Below are 22,418 nucleotides of genomic sequence, written 5' to 3' on the forward strand. Positions count from 1 at the left end.
TAAACCTTTACCCCTATCATCCCTCAAGCCTGCTTTGAAAAGGAGGCTACATAAATAATCCATTCTCTAGTGATGTTTTTACTTGTATTTTTTATATATAAATATATATATTCCTTATTTATGTATTGTTATTTTGTTATAATAGCAAAAGTATATGTTTCTACATATATATTTATATTTTTTATATGTTATAGGTTTTTACTCTTTGTAGTTATTTAGAACAATGCTCATTTATCTTTAAGATGTTCTGGTTGTTAATTGGTGCATTAATTGATGAATGAAACGTATATATATTCTGGTGTGTTCTGATTATAGATGTTATTAGGTCTGAAGAAGCTCATAGCGAAAGCGCTCACCTCTTGTTATAATAAACCTGAGTTTTTATCCTGGTTTTCGTGTTCCTGTGTGGACATCCATTAACTGTCTATGTTGGATTGAAGTTGAGAACCATCCATTTGGATTTTTATTTTGAGGTTTTCCTCGTTTGGCTGTCCTATTTATTACATTGTAGCTCCGTAGTTTGCTTGTTTTTATATATATTTTATTTGTTAGTGTTTTGTGACTACGGAGCTTTTATCCCTCGGTTTACTGACTATTTTGACTTTTGTTACCTAACTGGATATACCGAAATTCAAGATGTTGACACTACAGCAGCTTCTTCCCATGCTGGGCAAGAAAGCTTGGCTCGTGACGTTGGACCTCAAAGAGGCATACCTGCATGTCCCTATCAGACAAAACTGCAGAAGATACCTCAGATTTCTAGTTGGTTCAATGCACTATCAATTCTCTGCACTGCCCTTTGGCTTATCTACTGCGCCCTGGGTCTTCACAAAGTGCCTGGCACCAGTAATTGCATTTTGGAGGCAAAAAGGAATTCAAATTTATCCATACCTGGACAACTGCCTGATTCAAGCAGACAGCAAGGACATTCTACTAAAGCATCTGGCGTACGTAAAAAAGTTAAGTTGCCTGGGGTACACAGTAAACGAAAAGAAATCAAAACTAGTGCCCTCACAACAGATAATATTCCTGGGTGCCAGCTTGAACACGATGGCCCAGATGGCTTATCTCACACCAGACAAGCAAGGACAACTGACTCAATATTTTCAATTAATGCCAACAAAGACCCAATTCCCTGCAAGAAAATTTCTGCAGGCCTTGTGCTACATGGCATCTTGCATATTACTAATTCCATATGCCAGATTGCATATGAGAAAACTACAATGGTACCTAAAGAGCGTATGGTCTCAACACTGTCAGTTTGGAAACAGTTATACCACTAATTCCTTGCCTACAACAGGAGTTTTGATGGTGGGCACAAGCTTGTCACCTCAACCAGGGACAGCCTTTCAAACCCTGACAACAGATGCATCGGACTATGCTTGGGGAGCACACATGGCAGGAAAATGTATCCAGGGCGAGTGGCCCTCAGAGCAAAGACATCTCCACAACAATCAAAAAGAGATGCTAGCTGTACAAAATGCTATTATGGCTTTCAAGGACCTACTGCATCCAGGACAATTACTACTAAAGACAGGCACCACTGTTATGTGGTACATAAACAAGCAAGGGGGCACACACTCCTACCCCCTCTGCAGACAAGCCATGACCTTGTGGAACACAGCTCTAAGCTACCAAGTTCATCTGCAAGCACAATTCCTGCCAGGACAGAAAAACACACAGGCAGACGACCTAAGCAGAAACATTATGGACCCACACGAATGGAAACTGAATCCACAAATATTCAGAATGATAGCACAAAAATGGTGGAGCCCGGACATAGATCTGTTTGCTTCCCCAAAGAACTGCGAATTACAGAAATTCTGCACAAGGAGCTACCATCCACAAGCATGGAAAGTGAATGCCCTCTCATTCAGCTGGAAAAAACTACAAGTACACACTTTCCCTCCTTTTCCTCTCCTCCCAAAGGTACTCATAAAAGCCAGGCAGGAAGAGCCAAAAATGATACTGATTGCCCCAGACTGGCCACGCCAGCACTGGTACCCAATCTTAAAGAACTTGGCACAAGAACCACCCTGGATTTTGCCTCAAATCCCAGAGTTGCTGACACAGCACAACAATCAGATACGTCACAGCCAGCTAAAGACCTTAAACCTAGCTGCATGGAAATTTCCCTCGTCAAGCAAGCAATGCCTCTCTCCAAAGCTGTTATGTATGTCATTCTGGAGGCCAGAAGGCCTAGCACCAGGAAAGCATACTCAGATAAATGGAACAGATTCTGTGCCTGGAACCAGGCGCACAGCCTTGACCCTCTTGTCCCAAACATTCCTCAGATACTGCAATACTTAACTGAGATGCTGGACAAGGGCCTCTCTTTTTCATCCATCAAGATCCATGCCTCAGCTATCTCTGCTCATTACAACACGGTTCCACCAATTTTTTCTAATCCTTTGCTCAAACAATACCTCAGAGGGGCTAAAAATATAAGACCGCCCTGCAGAGCACACACACCAACTTGAGACCTCAACTTTGTTTTTGAAAAATTAACTCTACCTCCTTTTGAGCCAGCTAACACAGCAGAAATAAAATACATCTCTTGGAAAACTGCTCTGCTACTGGCAATTACATCAGCACGAAGAGTTTCAGAATTACAGGCACTAATGGCAGTGGAACCTTTCCTCTTCTTCCACCAGGACAGGGTGTCTTTAAGAACTAACCCTACATTTATGCCAAAGATGGTATCAAGTGTGGCTCTGAACCAAACTATTCACTTGCCTACTTTTTATCTAAAACCACCGAACAAAGGGGAGAAATTTCTACATTCTTTGGACATTCACAGACAGTTACGTTTCTACTTGGACAAAACCAAAGCTTTCAGGAAATCTGAGCAATTATTGGTAGCATACGCTGCAGGAGCACAGGGAAAAGCCATTTCAAAGCAGACTATTTCAAAATGGATAGGACACTGTATACGTTTCTGCTATACCCACCATGGGAAACCTGTACCTAACAGCATTAGATCTCACTCCATCAGGGCAACAGCCACTTCAACTGCCTACCTCAGAGGAGTACCTACCAAGGATATTTTGGAAGCAGCAACATGGAGTTCTGTGCATACCTTCACCAAACATTACCATTTGCCTTTATAATCCAAATCCAGAGCTGGCTTCACCACTGCTGTACTGCAGGGCCTTATAGCCACCCCTAATGCCTTATAGATCCAGCCTCCCTACCTCAGCTTTGGGATTCCACCCAAGTGTAATGACTGCAGCAGTGTAACACGGTGAACATAGTACAGATGTTCATCGTGTTACACTGCTGCAGTCATCACACTTGGGTTATCCTGCCGTCAGGTGGTCCCGTAGTCGGCCAGAGTTCCAAAGTCTTGGTCTGGCATCGGTTGCTGTCGCTTCTTCCCTGACGTCAGTGCGCCAGGGGTACATAAGATGCATCCGACGCCATTTGTCTTTCTTGCCGCGTGGTGCCTGAAGCAGAAGTAGTTCGCAAGTGCCGGTCGGCCGACTCCTGAGATTTTCGAAGTCGAATTTCAGATCCGAAGTCTTCAATAAAGGTAAGTACCCCGTTGGGGAAACTTTTTTCTTGCCTCAGACCGATGTCAGAAAAAGTTAATAATTGCATTTCTTGTGGGAAGCAAATACCTCATAAGGACTTCCACTCTTACTGTATTCCATGCCTAAGCCCTGATCACGATGTCACCAGTTGTCGGTTCTGTGCTAGATTTAACAAACGCACTATAAAAAGACGTTTTGATTTTGCTTTGCACTACTTTGGCCGAAGGTTCAATTATACTATGCCGTCGGATCAACCAATGACCTCAATTCTGAAAAACGCAAGGACAAGGATAAAGACAGGCATCCGAGGTCCAAAACCGACGACAAAACCTCTCCTAGGCCAGTCGCCGGTTCTCAGTGAGGTGCTTTCGCAGCCCCTGACACCCGCTATCTCAGAGCCACAGGCCGCCTCCGATTCCCATGTGGAGACAGCTAGGCCTCTGGGAACTCAAGGTATTGGGCCTATGGAAACTAATCCCTCAGATGGGTCCGAAGCCGCTGAGCAGGCATCAGCTTCTGAGGGTGTTTTCAGACCTTCACAGCTTACCATTAAAGCAACAGCCAAGACACAAGTACCATTAAAGACAAAGAAGCAAGTACAGCATTCTCCTGGACAGTCCTCCATGCCTAAGAAACAGATGCTTAAAATGGCCGAAGACCTCATTACTCTGATCAGGGGTTCCCATCCCCCTCCTGAGAAAAGGCCTAGGCAGGATACAGACTATGATTCCTCTGATCAGGTTTCCATTTCCTCTGATTCCTCTTCAGACCAGGGATACTCTGTACCCCCCTATGAGGACTTTGATGCTGAAGAATCTATCCCTTCAGCCTCTCCTCCTGAGGTTATTCTTTTGGGAAAACTTTACATACCATGAGGGAGCATTTCCATTGGGAAAGTCAGAATTACTCAGAATCCAAGAAAAGGCTCAGGGATTTCCTTTTATTGCCTCAGCACAGGCCCCTGGCTATTCCGCCTGTGCTAGATATTGTGGATGATGTGTTCTCTGAATCTAGCTTATCTCCTGATTCATTACCCCCTGCGCCGGCCAAGCCAGATAGGTATTATAGAGCCCCTGATTCTCACAAGTTTCTTTATAAAAACCCTTTTGCTGATCCTGAAACTATTTCCCAGGGTCCAAAAGGGGTTAAGGCTTCCATTGCAAAAAATCCAGTACTCTCTGACAGAGATTCCAGAGCTTTGGATAGATGGGGGAAGAAAGTTTACACTTCTGCAACTTCAGCAGTAAGGGCTTTAAATTGCCAGTTTCACATGCTTAAGTACCAACAATACTTAATGGCTCAGTTAAAACAGAAAATGCTTGCAAGCACAGAAGCTCCTGATTGTAAAGAAATGCAGGATTTATTGCATGCAGTGGAACAGGTGGGAAAACATACTCTGCAATGTGGTTTTGATTCTTGAGAGGCCTCTTGTAGAGCCGCAGTTACATGTTCTGTGATTCGAAGACATGTTTGGTTAAAAGAACAGAGTTTACATGTTAAAGCAAAATTATTGGATGCTTCTTTACAGCATGATACCTTGTTTGGTGTTAAGGCAGAAGAGGTGTTAAAGAAAATGGAGGATAAAGCTAAATCTATGCAAACAGTCAAGGATTTCTTACAGGTACAGCCACCTCGATTTAGCAGGAATTGGCCAACAAAGAATTGGTCCTTTCCAGTGTCAGGCTACAGAGAGGCAGATACAGACGTCCAAGAGGCAGATCTCAACCCCACGGCTCTAACAGACAATGACAGTGGGGCACCTCAACCCCAAAAGGAGGAGAGGACAAGTCTCAACCTTACAGGAAACAGTCCCAATGACTTCCCCCTTCATACGCCGAGCACTTCCCTTTTGGCAGCCCCCTTAGGGGGAAAACTAGCACTTTTTTCTCAAAACTGGCAAACAATCACCCAAGACAAATGGGTTCTGAATATTGTGTCTCAAGGTTACAGGTTCCACTTTCATACTTTACCAAGGCTAAAATGAATGCCAGATCTGCCACAGAATCAATGGGCAGAGGCACAAAAACAAATTTCAGCCCTCCTGGACATGAGAGCTATACAAGAAGTACCACAACAGGAACAAGGACAAGGATTTTACTCAAGACTCTTCCTGGTCCCCAGAAAAGACCAGGCCTGGAGGCCCATACTAGACCTTTCAATTTTAAATACTTACCTGGATATTCAGAAATTCAAAATATTGACATTACAGCAGCTTCTACCCATGCTGGGCAAGAAGGCTTGGCTTGTTACTCTGGACCTCAGAGGCATACCTGCATGTCCCTATCAGACAAAAATTGCAGAAGATACCTCAGATTCAAAGCTGGAACAACGCACTACCAATTCTCTGCACTGCCCTTTGGCTTATCTACTGCGCCCAGGGTCTTTACAAAGTGCCTGGCACCAGTAATTGCATTTTGCAGACAAAAAGAAATTCAAATATATCCATACCTGGACGACTGCCTCATTCAAGCAGAGACAAAGGACATTCTTCTACAGCATCTGGCATTTGTAAAAAGGTTGCTAATTTTTCTAGGGTACACAGTAAACGAAAAGAAGTCAAAACTAGTACCCTCACAACAGATTATATTCCTGGGTGCCAGCTTAAATAAAACGGCCCAGATGGCTTATCTCATGCCAGACAATCAAATTCAACTAACTCAATATTTTCAAGTACTGGCAAAAAAGTCCCATCTCCCTGCAAGAAAAATTCTGCAGGCCCTGGGATTCATGGCATCCTGGATACTACTAATACCATATGCCAGACTGCATATGAGGAAATTGCAATGGTACCTGAAAAGTGTTTGGACTCGACACTCGCACAGTTTAGAAGCAGTAATACCATTGATTCCTTGCCTACAACAGGAGTTTCGATGGTGGGCACAGGCATGTCACCTAAACAAGGGTCAGCCTTTTTCCCTACACACAGCCAGGCAGACTCTAACAACAGATGCTTCGGATTACGCCTGGGGAGCACACATGGCAGGAAAATGCATTCAGGGCAAGTGGACCACAGACCAGATGCACCTTCACATCAATCAAAAAGAGATATTGACTGTTCAAAATGCCCTAACAGCTTTCAAGGACCTCCTACATTCAGGACAATTATTATTAAAGACAGACAACACCACAGTACATAAGCAAGGGGGCTCACTCATTCTTATCCCTATGCAGGCAAGCCATGACCTTGTGGAACACAGCTCTAATGTATCAAGTTCATCTGCAAGCACAATTTCTGCCAGGAAAGAAAAATACTCTGGCAGATGATCTAAGCAGAAATATCATGGACCCTCACGAATGGAAATTGAATCCACAAATCTTCAGCATGGTAACGCAAAAATGGGGATGCCCAGACATAGATCTTTTTGCCTCCCCACTGAATTGCCAACTACAAAAATTCTGCACAAGAACTTATGACACTCAAGCATGGAAAGTGGATGCTCTCTCGTTAAGCTGGAAAAGCCTAAAAGTTTATGCCTTCCCACCACTGCCTCTCCTTTCAAAGGTACTCCTAAAAGCCAGACAAGAAAAACCACAGATGATCCTGATTGCTCCAGACTGGCCAAGCCAGCACTGGTATCCAATCTTAAAGAACTTGGCTCAAGGCTCACCATGGATTTTGCCTCAAATTCCACTCCTCCTGACTCAACAAAACAATCAGATCCTGCACAGTCAGCTCAAAACCCTAACCCTGGCTGCATGGCAGATTCATTAGTCAAACAGGCAACACCTCTCTCTAAAGCTGTTATGGATGTCATTTTGGAGGCCAGGAGGCCTAGCACCAGGAAAGCTTATTCAGAAAAATGGAAGAGAATCTGTGCCTGGAACCAGGCTCAAAGCCTTGACCCTCTTGTTCCAAACATTCCTCAGATTTTACAATACTTGACTGAGATGCTGGACAGAGGCCTATCCTTTTCATCAATTAAGAGCCACACCTCTGCCATTTCAGCACATTACAACACGGATCCTCCTTTATTCTCTCATCCCTTGCTAAAGTACCACCTCAGAGGGGCTAAAAACATAAGACCGCCCCGGAGAGCACCAACACCAACTTGGGACCTCAATTTAGTTTTGTAAAAACTGACCCTGCCACCTTTTGAGCCAGCCAATACAGCTGATCTAAAATTTCTATCACGGAAAACAGCTCTGCTCCTGGCAGTAACTTCAGCACGAAGAGTCTCAGAGCTACAGGCATTAATGGCAGTGGAACCTTTTATAATTTTCCATCGGGACAGGGTTTCTTTACGGACAAACCCCACCTTTATGCCAAAGGTGGTATCTAGTGTGGCTCTTAACCAAACTATCCATTTGCCAACTTTTTATCCAAACCCCCAGAATAAAGGGGAGAAACTTCTGCACTCTTTGGACATACACAGGCAGCTACGCTTCCACTTGGACAAAACAAAAGCTTTCAGGAAAACTGAGCAACTGTTTGTAGCATATGCTGCAGGATCACAGGGCAAGGCTATCTCAAAGCAGACTATATCCAAATGGATAGGACACTGTATTCGATACTGCTACACACAGCATGGAAAATCAATCCCTAACAACATTAGGCCACATTCCACCAGGGCCACAGCCACTTCAACAGCCTTTCTCAGAGGAGTACCTACCAAGGAAATTTTGGAGGCTGCAACTTGGAGTTCAGTGCACACCTTTACCAAACATTACTACTTGCCTCTTTACTCTAAATCCAGAGCAGGATTTGCCACTGCAGTTCTGCAGGGCCTCATAGCCAGTCCTAACTCTTTATAGACCAGCCACCCAACCTTAGCTTTGGGACACTACCCAAGTGTGATGACCGCAGCAGTGTAACACAATGAGCATAGTACAGTTTTGTACCTACCATAAATGTAGATGTTTGAGTGTTCACACTGCTGCAGTCCAGGTTACCCTCCCCCCATCCCCTCTGAACTAGCTGGACTTATCTACACCTTTCTATGCTATACAACCTTTGTGGTGTATTTGCTTGTAGCTGAAGGTATTGCTTTTATTTTATATGTATATTTTTTATTAGCTATATGTATTTCCTACCTTCTTGGGGGCACCTGACATCTGGGGCAAGAAAAACTGAAGAAAATGGCGTTGGATGCATCTTATGTACCCCTGGCGCACTGACGTCAGGGAAGAAGCGACAGCAACTGACGCCGGACCAAGACTTTGGAACTCTGGCTGACTACGGGATCGCCTGACGGCAGGATAACCCAAGTGTGATGACTGCAGCAGTGTGAACACTCTGACATCTACATTTATGGTAGGTACAAAACTGTACTTTTTGTACCTACCATAAATGTAGATGTTCAAGTATTCACACTGCTGCAGTCCAGCTTACCCTCCCTCCTTCCCCTCTTACTTTCTGGTACTTACCTAGGACATCTACCCTTTTACCTATGGGGAGTAACCTAAAATGGTTGTTTGCTTTTCTTTTGTATTGTTTACTAGCAATTTGAATTGCCTACCTATTTAGGGGCACCTGACATCTGGGGCAAGAAAAACTGAAGAAAATGGCGTCTACTGCATCTTATATACTGTCCCTGTTGCACTGACGTCAGGAAGGAGGCGACAGCAACTGACGCCGGACCAAGACTTTGGAACTCTGGCCGACTGCGGGACTGCCTGACGGCAGGATAACCCAAGTGTAATGACTGCAACAGTGTCAACACTCGAACATCTACATTAATTTTAGGTACAAAACTGTACTTTTGCAACTGCGTGGTTGTTTCTTGTTCTCTATTCATTTTTTATGTTGAATTAGGTTCCTGCCATCTGTTTTTTGGGCAGCCTTGCTTGATTTAGCCAGTAAATGTTGAAACAAAATGCAGGAAGAATGATAAACAGTTTGGAACCTGCTTGCAATAATGCATAATGACAGCCGTGGTAGATCCTATACAAGTCTAATGTAGTTATTTATAGATACTATCTGTATATGTCTAGAGCTTAGTTTGTTTATTTAATAAAGTTTGTACTCTGGTTTGGCTGTATGGGGAGCATTGGTACATGTAGGAGGAAAAAGGCTAAATGTGAGGGACAGATTCGTAGCAGTTAAGATGTATAGGCAAGTGACATTTTTTGCAGAAAGTAGTTTGTAACTTTCCATTTACATATTGTACAAAAGTATACCATCAATGGTATCATGCCTCTCAACCTTTTACAAGAATTTTTGACCAAGCCTTAAATTGGGTGAACAAATCCCCCAACATATTGTACAAAAGTATACCGTCGATGATATCATGCCTCTCAACCTTTTACAAGAATTTTTGACCAAGCCTTAAATTGGGTGAACAAATCCCCCAAAATAGGGACGTTTATGAAATATTACCCTTATAAACATATAAAGTTGGGTATTTACATAGTTTGCAACCTGGTTGCGATAATACGCAAGTACCTTTTTTTTTTTTTTTAATTAGAGTTTGTTACTTTTGCTTTATAGATTTAATTTTATTTGTAAAGGTGAGGTAAGTCCATTGTCCACTTTTGTTAATGAACTACATACTAATAGATTTGGTTTGAAATTATCATGTGGATTTGAAAAGTATTAACTTTTTATATGCTACTTTGACAGGTGCAGTAATTTATTTCACAGTGAGACATCAACTATGGATTATTTATTTGGTAATCGCTTTCACCCAGATATTTTGATTTCTGCGCTTCGTAAAAATTAATTTATCCAAATTAGAAGATTGTTTTCCGAAATAAAGGATTTTGTTAATGAATCTTTTAAGTTTAACATTTTTAGAAGGGTCTATTCTATGCGAGTTTTAGCATACTGTGAAGTGGCTAAATCCACTAGATGTAAATTAAGTAATTGTGATTTTAGTGTGCATTATTCTAAATCAGTTAATGATTTTGATCACTGTATTTATTTTGTTGTATTGTATATCGTCTTTTCTAGTCAGATTGTTTTAGGGGCAAAGAAAAACTGGAATTTTTTATTGGTGGATGTTAGTAGCTACCTGAGTCCCCTTTCATTTTGTTTTTTCAGTTGGTAGAAGTGTAGGGAATATATTGTGTCAGTTATTTTTTGTTGCCTATGCCATTATGGGTAAGTAATGTACACAGGTCAAATAAAGAGGATACTCTCCAATATAAAAAAATACCAAGCAAGTGTTAAAACAGACCAGACTACAAAGCCAGTGAAAAAGATGCCACCAATCTTGTATTAAATAGTTTATTCACACTGAATAACATGTTTAAAATCAATATTTAGTCCTTTTATTTTGTTGTTGGAACTGTTTGAAGTCTCTTGCCTTCATACCATCGTTTTAAAGCTGTTTTGCCCATTTGTGTGTGAAAAATTTGTTGGAATTAATGGAAAGAAAGTAGAAATGACCATTTTAATTGTTCGTCTGGCAATAGTTTATGGAATTTGTTGTCCCTGTAGTTTATATTATGCGGGGATAACCAAAAGAGCATTTTCGGCTAGAATTAGAGCATATTGGGAATATCTGTGTTTGTGACTTGAATAGCCCTGTAATTTACCTTTTTGCTGAATTGCATGCAAGGAAAGTGTATGGCTTCAGAGTTACTGTTTTGGAACAATTTTGTTGTGAGAGTAGTGTTAAGAATATTTTACTATTTAAAGAAAGCATGTGTTTTCTTAAATGTAGTACATTGTCGTCTTATGGATTTACCATTCTTGTAACTAGAAAGTTTTTCTGCATTCTCTTTCATTTATTGTAATGTCATTTCCTTTTTTCTTTTATATACTAATTATTTATGTGTTGGTTTTGTTCTCCCTGTAAGGCTTGTTGCCAGGGTACTAGGAAGATAAACGTTTGGCTTGTGAATAACTGTTGTTTTTATTTTTGTTTCCATAATTTGCCAGTGTTTTCAGTGGAGAACATGGAGATTTCTCAGTCTCTCAGAAAATACTGTTTGTTACAAATTGTATTTCCAGAACATTTATCCATTCCTCCAATGCTGACAGCATTGGAGAATGTGTGCGTCACTGTCAGCAATTTTCTTGATGGTCAGCCTGCTGTCCCTAAAATAGCAGAAAGATTGTGTAACATTCTTCAGTCTTTTAAGATTTTATCATCCTAAATATGACCCAGCAGCTATAGGTTTAGTTAATCCTACTGCTGCTAAACACTACATTTTCTGACAATGGAAAAATAATTGGTAAGTAAGAGAAAAAGTGTATGCTTCTGCATCTTTGATTTTCAGAATTCTGAATTGTCAGGCTCATATTTTAAAGTTTATTCTGACTAATAGTGAAAGGGTCTCTATTAGATATAGGAACGCTTAAATGTTCGAATTTCTAAAGGTCGACCTTTAGAGATTGAGCAGTTAAGTTTTCGAATATCTTTAAAAATTAAAAAAAAATAAAAATAAAAGTAAAACAAAAAAAACTAAAGGGTGTAAGCAGGGGGGCAAGCCCCCCTGCACCCCCCGCTACTTAAATATACCAACTCCAAGATCACGCTACAGTGTAGGGAATGGGAAATTTGTTTCCGCTGTGCTATGCACTGGCGTGCGATCTCGGAGTTGGTATATTTAAGTAAGGGGGTGTGAGGGGTGCAGGGGGGCTTGCCCCCTTACTAAAACCCTTTCAGTTTACCTTTTTTTTCTTCTTTGTTTTATTACATTTTCGAACACTTAAATGTTCGATCTTTAAAGGTCGACCTTTAGAGATTCAAACATTTAAGCGTTCGTCAATGTAATATAGACCCTAGTGAAAGTATTGGGAATGGTTTGTCTGCTGTACATTGCTTTGTTTGTTCCATCTTACAAGTCAGAACTCAGTGTGTGCGACTTTGTTGATATTTCCATGGTTATGGTCACTGGTAATGTTTTGAGGAGGTTTGCCTGGCTGCTTTCTCAGAATCTTCCAGGGGATGTGAAAAATGAGATCTCAAATTCTCCTTTTGGTTATAGGTTCATAGGTTCATAGGTTCATAGGTTCATACTAGGCTATCTGCCCGAGGGCATTTACAAGCCTAGCCCATAGTTTTGTGGCTTACGCCACCCCTTTAGTATGGGGAACTATACCCATTATTTTGCTGTGCCTCTGTTGAGCAGTGACACTGAGGTAATCCCTGGGGTATATCTGCGATCTCCCATCCATTGGTCAAGATTTCTCTTGAACAAGGCCAGCGAGGTGCTCTGCCTCACATATACCGGGATTTTATTCCACAGCATAGGGAGTCTTTGGGTGATGAATCTATCCCTCCAGCACATCCTATTAATAGCCGTGTCGAGGTTTAAGTCTCCCACCCTTGTGGCTCTGGCGGATCTAGTTATTTTGTGGTGAAGCATATTCAACAAATCTGGGTTTGACATGGCCTTGTATGTTAGGCAAATGTCACCTCTGAGCAAGCGGTGGCGACTGAATAGAGCTGGAGTTCTTTCAGTCGGGCAGCATAGGACAGATGTTTGAGACCCTTTATCCTTTTGGTGAGGAACTTTTGTGGCCTCTCCAGCTGCTGCAAGTGTCGGGTCAGATACATTCGAATGGGGCATTGTACTCAATCATTGGTCTGATGAGTGATGAGTATAGGAGACTATGACCTCCCTTGATCTAGATGAGAATCCCTTCATGATAAGGTGGGCAATGTAGAAGGTCTTCCTAACTACTTTAGCTACATGGGTGTCGAATGACAGACTACTATCAACCTGGGTCCCCAGGTCCCTGATAACTTCTTCTGTACTCAGTGGATTGCCACCTATTTGGTAGCTAGGGGTAACCTTGTTTTTCCCAAGGGTATGACTATGCATTTTTGGCATTTAACTTTAGGCCATGGCTCTGGCACCAGTTATCCGTTTCTGTGAGACCCTTCTGAAGGATATCTGTGTCAGATGTGTTTTCTACTATGGCGCCCAGTTTGCAGTCATCTGCAAACTTTGTCAGCCATAACCCTCCTGTGTTTGCTTGTACTTGGAAAAGTAGATGCCAAACAAGAGTGGGCCAGGACTGAGCCCTGTGGTACACCACTTGTGACAGGCTTTGAGTCTGACATGGCGCCAGCAACTCTGACCCTGTGGGTTCTGTCACTCAGCCAGTTTGCAACCCATCTTGTGATGTATGGGTTAACATTTAAGCTGATGAGTTTTCAATGATACCCGAGTGGGGTATTGTATCAAAGGCCTTCGCCAGATCGAGGTAGGCTGTATGGACTGCCTTTCCCTCATCAATGGCTTTGGTGACTGTTTGAAAAAGTCAACCAAGTTTAGAAGGCATGATCTGCCTTTTACAAAGCCAAACTGGGATGGATCCAAAGTCTGCAAATTCCCTATGTCTTTATTTATGAGGTCCATTATGATCCTCTCCATGGCTTTGGAGATAAGGCTTGTCAAGGTAATAGGGGGGTAATTTCCAGGGTGGGTGGAAGCACCGCCTTTGTGAAGTGGGACCACAGTTGCAGTGCGCCACTCCTGGAGTGCGTATCCAGAGGTAAGACTATGATTAAACAGCTGTCCTAGCTGTGGGTTTAATTCCTCGTTGAGTTCGTGGAGCACACAGCCGGGGACACCATCAGGTCCCATGGATGCTGTGTTTTGCTTTGGAGAGCAGTTCTCACTTGGGCGTTGGAGATGTTTGGGGGGCAGCGATCGCTTGGTATAGATATCTCTCCTTTTGGGGGGGGGAGAAGTTTGCACTGAACCTGTCAGCCAGTATGTTGGCAATGTCTGTAGGATCAGTAATCTTCACATCATTTTGAACTAGTTCTGAGCATATCTGGGAGTTTCCTCCCAGGTTTCTAACATAGCTAAAGAAGGCCTTATGATTGTCTTTTGAGTCTTTAGCTATTTTTCTCTCAAAATTTGCTTTGGATGATTTTATGAGAGCTCTTAGTTTTTTACTTGTAGTGATCAAGGGTGTCTTACCTTTTAAGGATTTTGCTCTATCTTGTAGTAGCTTCCTCCTTTTGTTGTAGAGTTTGTTTATGGCTGGGGTCCACCAGAGTGGAAGCTTGCCTTTGGTACAAAGAGTCTTTGTTTTGCTTGGGATTGCCTTATCCATGCAGTCCTGCAGGTGCTGGTAGAAGGCATTTGTAAGTGATTCAGCGGCTTGAGTACTGTTTTCCGTCGGCTCCGGGGCCTTAAAGGAGACCACACTAGTCTTTAGAAGTGTGAAGTCGGCTTTCGTGAAGTTCTTTACTCTGGTCTTTTATTTCAGGTGGGGTGGGATGAGGACCTCCAGCGAGATTAGTTTGTGATCTGATCTCACCAGTGAGGGGTATACTTCCGGTGTTGATCATTGTGCTCCCATGTTCGTGATAATGAGATCAAGTATGTTTTCTCCTCTTGTGGGGATGGTGACTAGTTGTTCCATGGCATTTGAGTTTATGAATTCCAGGAACTTTTGGGCTAGGGTGTTTGGGCTTGAGTAGTGTTCCCAGTCTATATTAGGGTAATTGAAGTCACCTAGTATGATGGTATTTGGTGATACATTTATGCCCTCTAGTGTTTTCAGGAAGGCCATGTGAGGTTCCTGAGTTTGTGAGGTGGCCTGTAACATGCTACAATTTGCAGAGCAGTCTTGCCTATGGTTAATTGCACCTGGATGGTCTCCGATGCATCGTGCGTTGCCACCAGTCTTGAGGTGTGGGTGTCTTTGATGAATATGGATACCACCCCACCTTTCTTGGTATTGTCCGGATTTTGGGGCGGAGCATGATAAGAGGTAAAACCTGATAGTGCTGGGGTGCTCTCAGGAGCCTTGAACCAGGTTTCTGTCACTGCACAGACATCGATGTTCTCCATACTGAGAAGGGCCTCGAGTGCGTGCATTTTGAGATTTAGACTTCTGGCATTGAGCAGCATTACCCTTAGTTTTTCCTTTTTGTGTTCTAGGGTGGTAGGTTTAGAATTTGAGCCTTGCCTAAAAAGGCACTATGGGGTGGCAAGAGCCTTTGCCAATATCCGGAATCCCAGGGTGACAGGTGGAAGCCGTCCCTTGCGAAGCAGCGTGGCTTGTCCAGCATGTCATCCCAGGCAGACAGACATTGGATCCCCTTTGAATGACACCAGAGTTTAAGCCAATTGTTAAAGCTGATCATCTTATCTCTGTATTGTGGCATCATTCTTGGTGAAGGTAGGATACTGCTCAAGGTCAGGGTCATACCTGCCTGGGCTACATAATCAGAGAGCTCCTCAATGTCTCTTTTCATGTAGTCCAAGGAGGTGCGTCTCAGGTCGTTTACACCAGCGTGGACAATGACTGAGTCATATTTGTACCTGCTGTTGAGAGACCTGAGTGCTTGCGTTATGTGGCGGATTCTAGCCCGACAGGCAGCTTACTGTGACCTTCTCCTTACTCAGTCTGGTGAGCGGGGCGTCAGTGTGTCTGACTATGGAGTCACCAATGAGTAGTGTGTCTGGCATTGTGTTTGGCCTTAAGGGCTGTGACTGTTTGACACTCTGACTGTGAGGTCTATGTGTTGCAGGTGTTGTGTTCTGAGGTGGTGGTTGTTTGGGTGTCTGCTTTGGTGGCCTCTGCTGTTTTGGTAGATTTTTGATCAGAGCCGAGTATGTCTTTGTGTGTTTATGTGTATGATTTGAGGTTGTGATGGTACTATGTGAGACTGGGTCTATAGTGTGTGTGGTAACCTTCTCCTCCTGACTGGTCTTGCCAGTCCTATGTTGAGAGAGCTCAGCCTCCAGTTTGGCGTATAGTTGCATCTCTCGCATGTATTTGTGTTTTGTGGGAGGAGGAGAGGGTTGTCTGTGTACATGAGGCAATTGTAACATTGCCTCAGTATTCCCAGGTTCACCAGCTGAGCAGGAGAGGACACTAGCAACTGATCCCTCGACATGCTAGAAGGACTAGACAAAAAGCGTTAAAAGAGATTCCGGGGGACGTGAGTGACCGAGAAATGGGGGTTTGCCTTTTTGGGGTGCTATCTATAAGAGTGCCGTATCAGGGTAATAAGTACTGTAGGAGCAAGTGCTAGGTTTAACAGATAGAGAAAAGTCTACTTGGAGTCAAGTAGAGATGATCTTTTTAGGTATTAGAGAAAGTGCTAGTAACAGGGATGCTTAAAGGTAAGATTGAAAAGAATGCACTCTGCAGTGTGCACTAGAGAAGTTAGATATGAAAGTAGGTAACTTGAGTTTTACCTGTTTAAAAGTTAAGGTTTAGTGGAGAGTTACTATTTTTAAAACAGCAAGATGGACTGAAAGGGGTGGTTACTTTTGTATTTTGGTACTATGAAATACTGTAGGATGGCCAATAAATTTAAATAATTGAAGGGGTGGGATTTCAAAAGTGATGGTTTTGTGATTACTCACATAAGCCAGTGAAAGTAGAGAGAAATGAGATATATGGTCAGATTAACATAAGAGGCGGGCAACTAGAAAGACAGTGGTATTTAACAAGACAACTTAAATGGGTGGGAGGGAGGGAGGGAAAAAATTCTGCCTGACTCAGAACAGAGAGAGCTGTGGTCTCTTTTGAAGTTTTAATATGCTGTTAAACAGAATGCAAGCAAAACACAAGGTAAAGAAAACAAACTACAGTATTCAAAATATAGAAAGGCAATACAGAAATACAAAATTTAGTTTAGATTTAGTTTTCGCTTCCTGTGCTTCAGAGGTCATCAACAAGTATGATGAGGGGATAAGCTAATACAGAGAATGTAAGATTTTTCAGCTTTCATTTTTCCAGAATTTCCAGCGAATTCTCTAACCCCTCGTCCAGTTTTGGCAGGAAACTATTGTCTGAGCAAAATTCTGGGAAACTGACATTAAAGAAGCAATGTCAAGGGGTTCAAAAATGCAGGGACTCCCCAAAACTAAGGACAGAACAGCAAGTTAGACTGTTTAAGGGACTGTGTATCCCCTTCCCCCCTGGCAGTTCCTTTTCCCTTACAGAAAATCTGAATCTCCCTTTTTCTCATTGGCAACTGGTAGATGTTCTTCTTGTTTCACTGTTGCAGTCATTACATTTGGGTTATCTGCCTGCAGGTAGCCCTCACCCGGCCTGAATACCAGAGTCTTGGATGCTGTCTCTTCTTCCATGACGTCATGGGTATAAAACATGCAGCCGATGCTATTACATCAGTCTTTCTTGCCGCGGGGTGCCCGAAGCAGAAGCAGTTCGCAAGTGCTGGTTGGCCGACTCCTGAAATTTTCGTTTTCGAGTTTCAGAATCGAAGTCTTCAGAAAACCTAAGTACCCAGTTGGGGATCCTTTTTCTTGCTCTTAACCAATGTCAGTAAAAGTTAACAATTGTCTTACCCGTGGAAAGCAAATACCTCAAAGATTTTCATTTGTAGTGCATTCCTTGCTTAGGCCCAGGCAACGACATCCCCTCTGTCGGTTTTGTGCCTTATTCAACCCCTGAATTATTCATCGTCTGTCTATTTTTGCAGCAAATGATTTTGGTACTCTGTATAATTATCCAAAATGGCTTCGGTAAGCCATCCGACTACTGATATTCCAAAAAAACGTAACGATAAAGACAAAGACAGACCGCATAGGTCCAAAACTGCCGACGACGTTTCCGTTAAGCTAGCTGCCAGTTCGCCGGTACTGTGCTTTCACAGCCCCTGATACCTGCTACTTCAGATTCGCAGGCCTCTACTGAAACCAATTCGGAGTCCGGTATGTCGCGAGATGCTTCTTCGACTATGGAACCTGCGGATGTCTCTACTTGGATGGGTCCAGAACTGCTGTGCAGGCACCGGCTTCTGAGGGTGCATTCAGGCCTACAGACATGCATTTTAAACCGATGCCATCTTCTTCATCCAGGCCTTAAAACTCGACCCGCGCCTAGAAAACCGATGTCCAAACCGCATGATCAGGCCCATATGCCTAAAATACAAATGCTTAGAATGGCTGAAGACCTTATTACTTTAATTAAGGGAAGCCAGCCTTCCCCCTGTAAGAGACCTAGAACTGATTTTCCTTCTGATCGGGATTCTGATATTTCCGTTTGTTCCGATTACCAGGATTTGCCCTTATCTACCTATGAGGATTCTGATGCAGAGGATTCCATTCCCTTTGATTCCCCTCCAGAAGATTTTTCTTTTGGTGAAACCTTGCACACTCTTAGGGAGCATTTCCACTGGGAAAGCCAGGATTACTCTGACTCTAAAAAGAGGCTTAGGGAATTCTTACTCCTTCCTCAACACAGGCCTTTAGCTATCCCTCCTGTTCTGGACATTGTAGATGATTCTTTCTTGGAATCTAGCCTGTCCCCAGACACTTTACTTCTAGCTCCCAGAAAACCTGACTGGTATTGCAGAGTACCTGACTCTCACAAGTTCCTCTTCAAGAATCCTACTGTGAATCCAGCGACCATTTCCCAAGGTCCAAAGGGCATTAAGGTCACTGCTGCCAAAAATCCTACCCTTTCTGATAGAGATGCTAGAGCCTTGGACAGATGGGGTAAGAAGGTATACACTTCTGCTACTTTGGCTATTAGGGCTTTAAATTGCCAGTTTCTTATGTTAAAGTACCAGCAGCATATTATGGGACTAATTAAACAGAAATTATGTTGATTCCTGACTGTGCTGAACACAAAGAATTACAGGATTTAATGCATTCTGCTGAAAAAGTTGGTAAACATACTTTGCAATGTGGTTTTGATTCTTTAGAAGCATCTTGCAGGGCTGCTGTCACTGGGTCTGTATTTAGAAGGCATGCTTGGCTTAAGGAGCAAAACTTGCCAGATCATGTTAAAGCTAAATTACTGGATGCTCTCTTAAACCAAGATTGGCAACAAAACATTAGAAATTCTCAAAAAGATGGAGGAAAAAGCTAAATCTATGCAAACTGTTAAAGATTTCCTGCAAGTACAGCCTCCCAGATTTAGTAGGCATTGGCCTTCAAAGAATTTGTCATTTCCAGTCTCTTCCAGGCCTTCTGAGTCCAATCCCGGGAACAGCAGACCACCTAGGGTACATTCTCAGGCTACGCACAAGTCTAAGCAGTGGGGGGCTCCCACTTCCAAAGCAGGAAGTAGTAAGACACCCCCCTACGGAAAAATGTCACAATGACTTAACCTTAACCCTTCCAAGCCCTGCTCAACTGCCTTCTTCCTTAGGAGGGAAGCTAGCCCTGCATGCAAAAAACTGGGAACTCATTACCCAGGGCAAATGGGTTTTAAATATAGTTTTCCAAGGATACAGATTCCACTTCCACACCCTACCAACCCCAAACGGTTGGCCAGACCTACCCCCAAATCACTGGGCAGAGGCTTAACAGCAGGTTCTCTCTCTTGTAAGTATCAGGGCTATTCAGCCTGTCCCAGCAGACGAAAGGGGACAAGGTTTTTATTCAAGACTTTTCCTGGTACCCAGAAAAGACAGCTCCTGGCGTCCTATCCTGGACCTCTCTTTTCTAAGCACCTTTTTGGTAATCCCAAAATTCAAAATGCTAACTCTTCAGCAGCTGTTTCCTATGCTAGGCAAAGATGCCTGGTTGGCAACCTTAGACTTAAAGGTAGCTTACCTATGCATTCCAATAAGGGAATCTTGCAGGAAATACCTACGCTTCAGGGCAAGTTCTCTGCACTTCCCTTTGGCTTATCTACTGCACCCAGGGTATTCACAAAGTGTCTAGCTCCAGCCATTGCATTTTGCAGGCAGAGAAATATTCAAATATACCCATACCTGGACGATTGTCTGATTCAGGCAGAAAGCCAGGACTTGCTATTAAAACATCTGGCATTCATAAAGAAGCTTCTGTCCTCAATGGGGTACACCATAAATGAAAATAAATCTCACATAGTACCCTGCCAACAGATTGTTTACTTGGGAGCAAGCTTGAACACAACTTCCCAGATGGCTTTCCTCACTCCAGAGAAACAAGTTTATTTGACAACCTACTTCAAACTACTGGCCACAAAGACCCAGCTATCTGCAAGGAAAATTCTGTAACCCTGGGGTTCATGGTCTCTTGCATTCTACTAATTCCATATGCAAGACTGCATATGAGGAAACTACAATGGTAACTAAAAAGCCTATGGTGCCAACATTGTCAGGACCTGGAATCAATGATTCCTATCATTCCTTGTATAAAGACAGAGTTCCTTTGGTGGGCAGAGGCCTGCTACCACAACAAGAGGCTCCCTTTCACTCTACCCTGTCCCACCCAAACCTTAAAAACAGACGCATCAGACTATGCATGGGGGGCTCACTTGGCAGGGCAATGCATTCAGGGCAAATTGAACCAGAGTCAGATGCACCTGCATATCAACCAAAAAGAAATGTTTGCTATACAGAATGATCTGACAGCCTTCAAAGACCTTATTCTTCCAGGACAACTATTGGTAAAGACAGACAACACCACAGTTATGTGGTTCATAAGCATGGGGGGGGGACCCATTCCTACCCACTCTGCAGGCTAGCCATGGCTCTGTGGAACACATCCTTGAGCAACCAAGTGAACCTACAAGCTCAATTCCTGCCAGACAAACTAATTTTATTGGAAGATGACTTAAGCAGAAATCTCCTGGACCCACGCAAATGGAAACTGGAACCCAAAATATTCAAGCTCTTGAGGAGCAAATGGGGGGGGGGACACCAGAGGTAGACCTGTTTGCCTCCCCTCGGAATTACCAATTGAACAAATTCTGCACCAGAACTTCCCACAGTCAAGCTTGGAAAGTGGATGCCCTGTCCTTTTCCTGAGAAAGCCAGTCTGTTTATGCCTTTCCCCCTCTGCCTCTCGGTTTATGCCTTTCCCTCTCTGCCTCTCCTCTCGAAGGTTCTACTAAAGATCAAACAGGAGAAGCCAAGGACAATACTGATTGCACCAGACTGGCGATGCCAGCACTTGGTTTACCCCCTTTTGTGCAGTCTGACAGTGCTACAACCTGGGCACCTGCCTCAGACCCCTTCCCTGCTGTGCCAGCAGGCGGGTCAGATTCTGCACCCTCAGCTTCAAACCCTCATCCTTGCAGCCTGGCTAATTTCCTGAACTCACCTCCAGCAACCCTCAGTAAGCAGGTGCTGGATGTCATTCTTGAGGCAAGGAGGCCTAGTACTAGAAAATCCTATTCAGAAAAGTGGAAAATATACTGTTCCTGGAGCCAGGCTCAGGGGATTAGCACAACGGTGCCCAGCTTACCTCATATTCTAGATTATTTAACAGAAATACTGCACAAGGGTCTATCTTTCTCTTAAATTAAGATTCATGCCTCTGCCATATCAGCATATTATAATACTAAGCCACCCCTCTTCTCTCGTACCCTGCTAAAACAATTCCTTAGAGAGGCCAAAAGTGTAAGATCCCCCAGGAGTGCTCCCACTCCCACCTGGGACCTTAACTTTATAGTGGCAAAACTCACTCTTGAACCTTTGAACCAGCTGCTACAGCAGAGTTGAAATTCCTTTCTTGGAAAACAGCTTTACTTCTAGCCATCACTTCAGCAAGAAGAGTGTCTGAACTGCAGGCCCTCATGACAGTGGAACCCTTCATTATCTTCCATGCGGACAGGGTTTCCTTAGGACTAATCCATCCTGTATACCCAAAGTGGTGTCTAGTGTGGCTCTAAATCAGTCCATTCATTTCCCTACTTTTTTCCCCAATCCTCAGAATAAAGGGGAAAGGATACTACATATTCTGGACGTACACAGCTTAGATTCTATTAGGACAGGATTAAGCCTCTCAGAAAATCTGACCAGCTACTAGTTAGCTTTGCTGCAGGGGCAGAGGGGAAGGCCATTTCAAAGCAAACCATTTCCAAATGGATAGCACATTGCATCCATTTCTGCTGCAAACACCGTGGAAAACCTACCCTACAGGGGATAAGAACACATTCCACCAGGGCTGCATCTACCTCTACTGCATTTCTCGGAGGAGTCCCTACCAGGGACAATCCTGGAAGCTGCAACCTGGAGATCTGTACATACTTTCACCAAGCATTACCACCTACCTATCTTTTCTAAATCCAGAGCTGGATTTGCCACAGCAGTCTTATAGGGCATTATTGCTAGC

General features: G+C 43.2%; 1 protein-coding gene across 2 annotated transcripts in view; it reads left to right on the top strand.

The window, feature by feature from the left end:
• Positions 1-22,418, top strand: part of SENP6 (SUMO specific peptidase 6) — a gene marked incomplete in the record, with an annotated part of 3,063,818 nt that overhangs the window by 657,706 nt on the left and 2,383,694 nt on the right.

The sequence above is a fragment of the Protopterus annectens genome, chromosome 1.part0, assembly GCF_019279795.1.
Source record: "Protopterus annectens isolate FY-2018-M chromosome 1.part0, PAN1.0, whole genome shotgun sequence".
Taxonomy (NCBI): Eukaryota; Metazoa; Chordata; order Ceratodontiformes; family Protopteridae; genus Protopterus; species Protopterus annectens.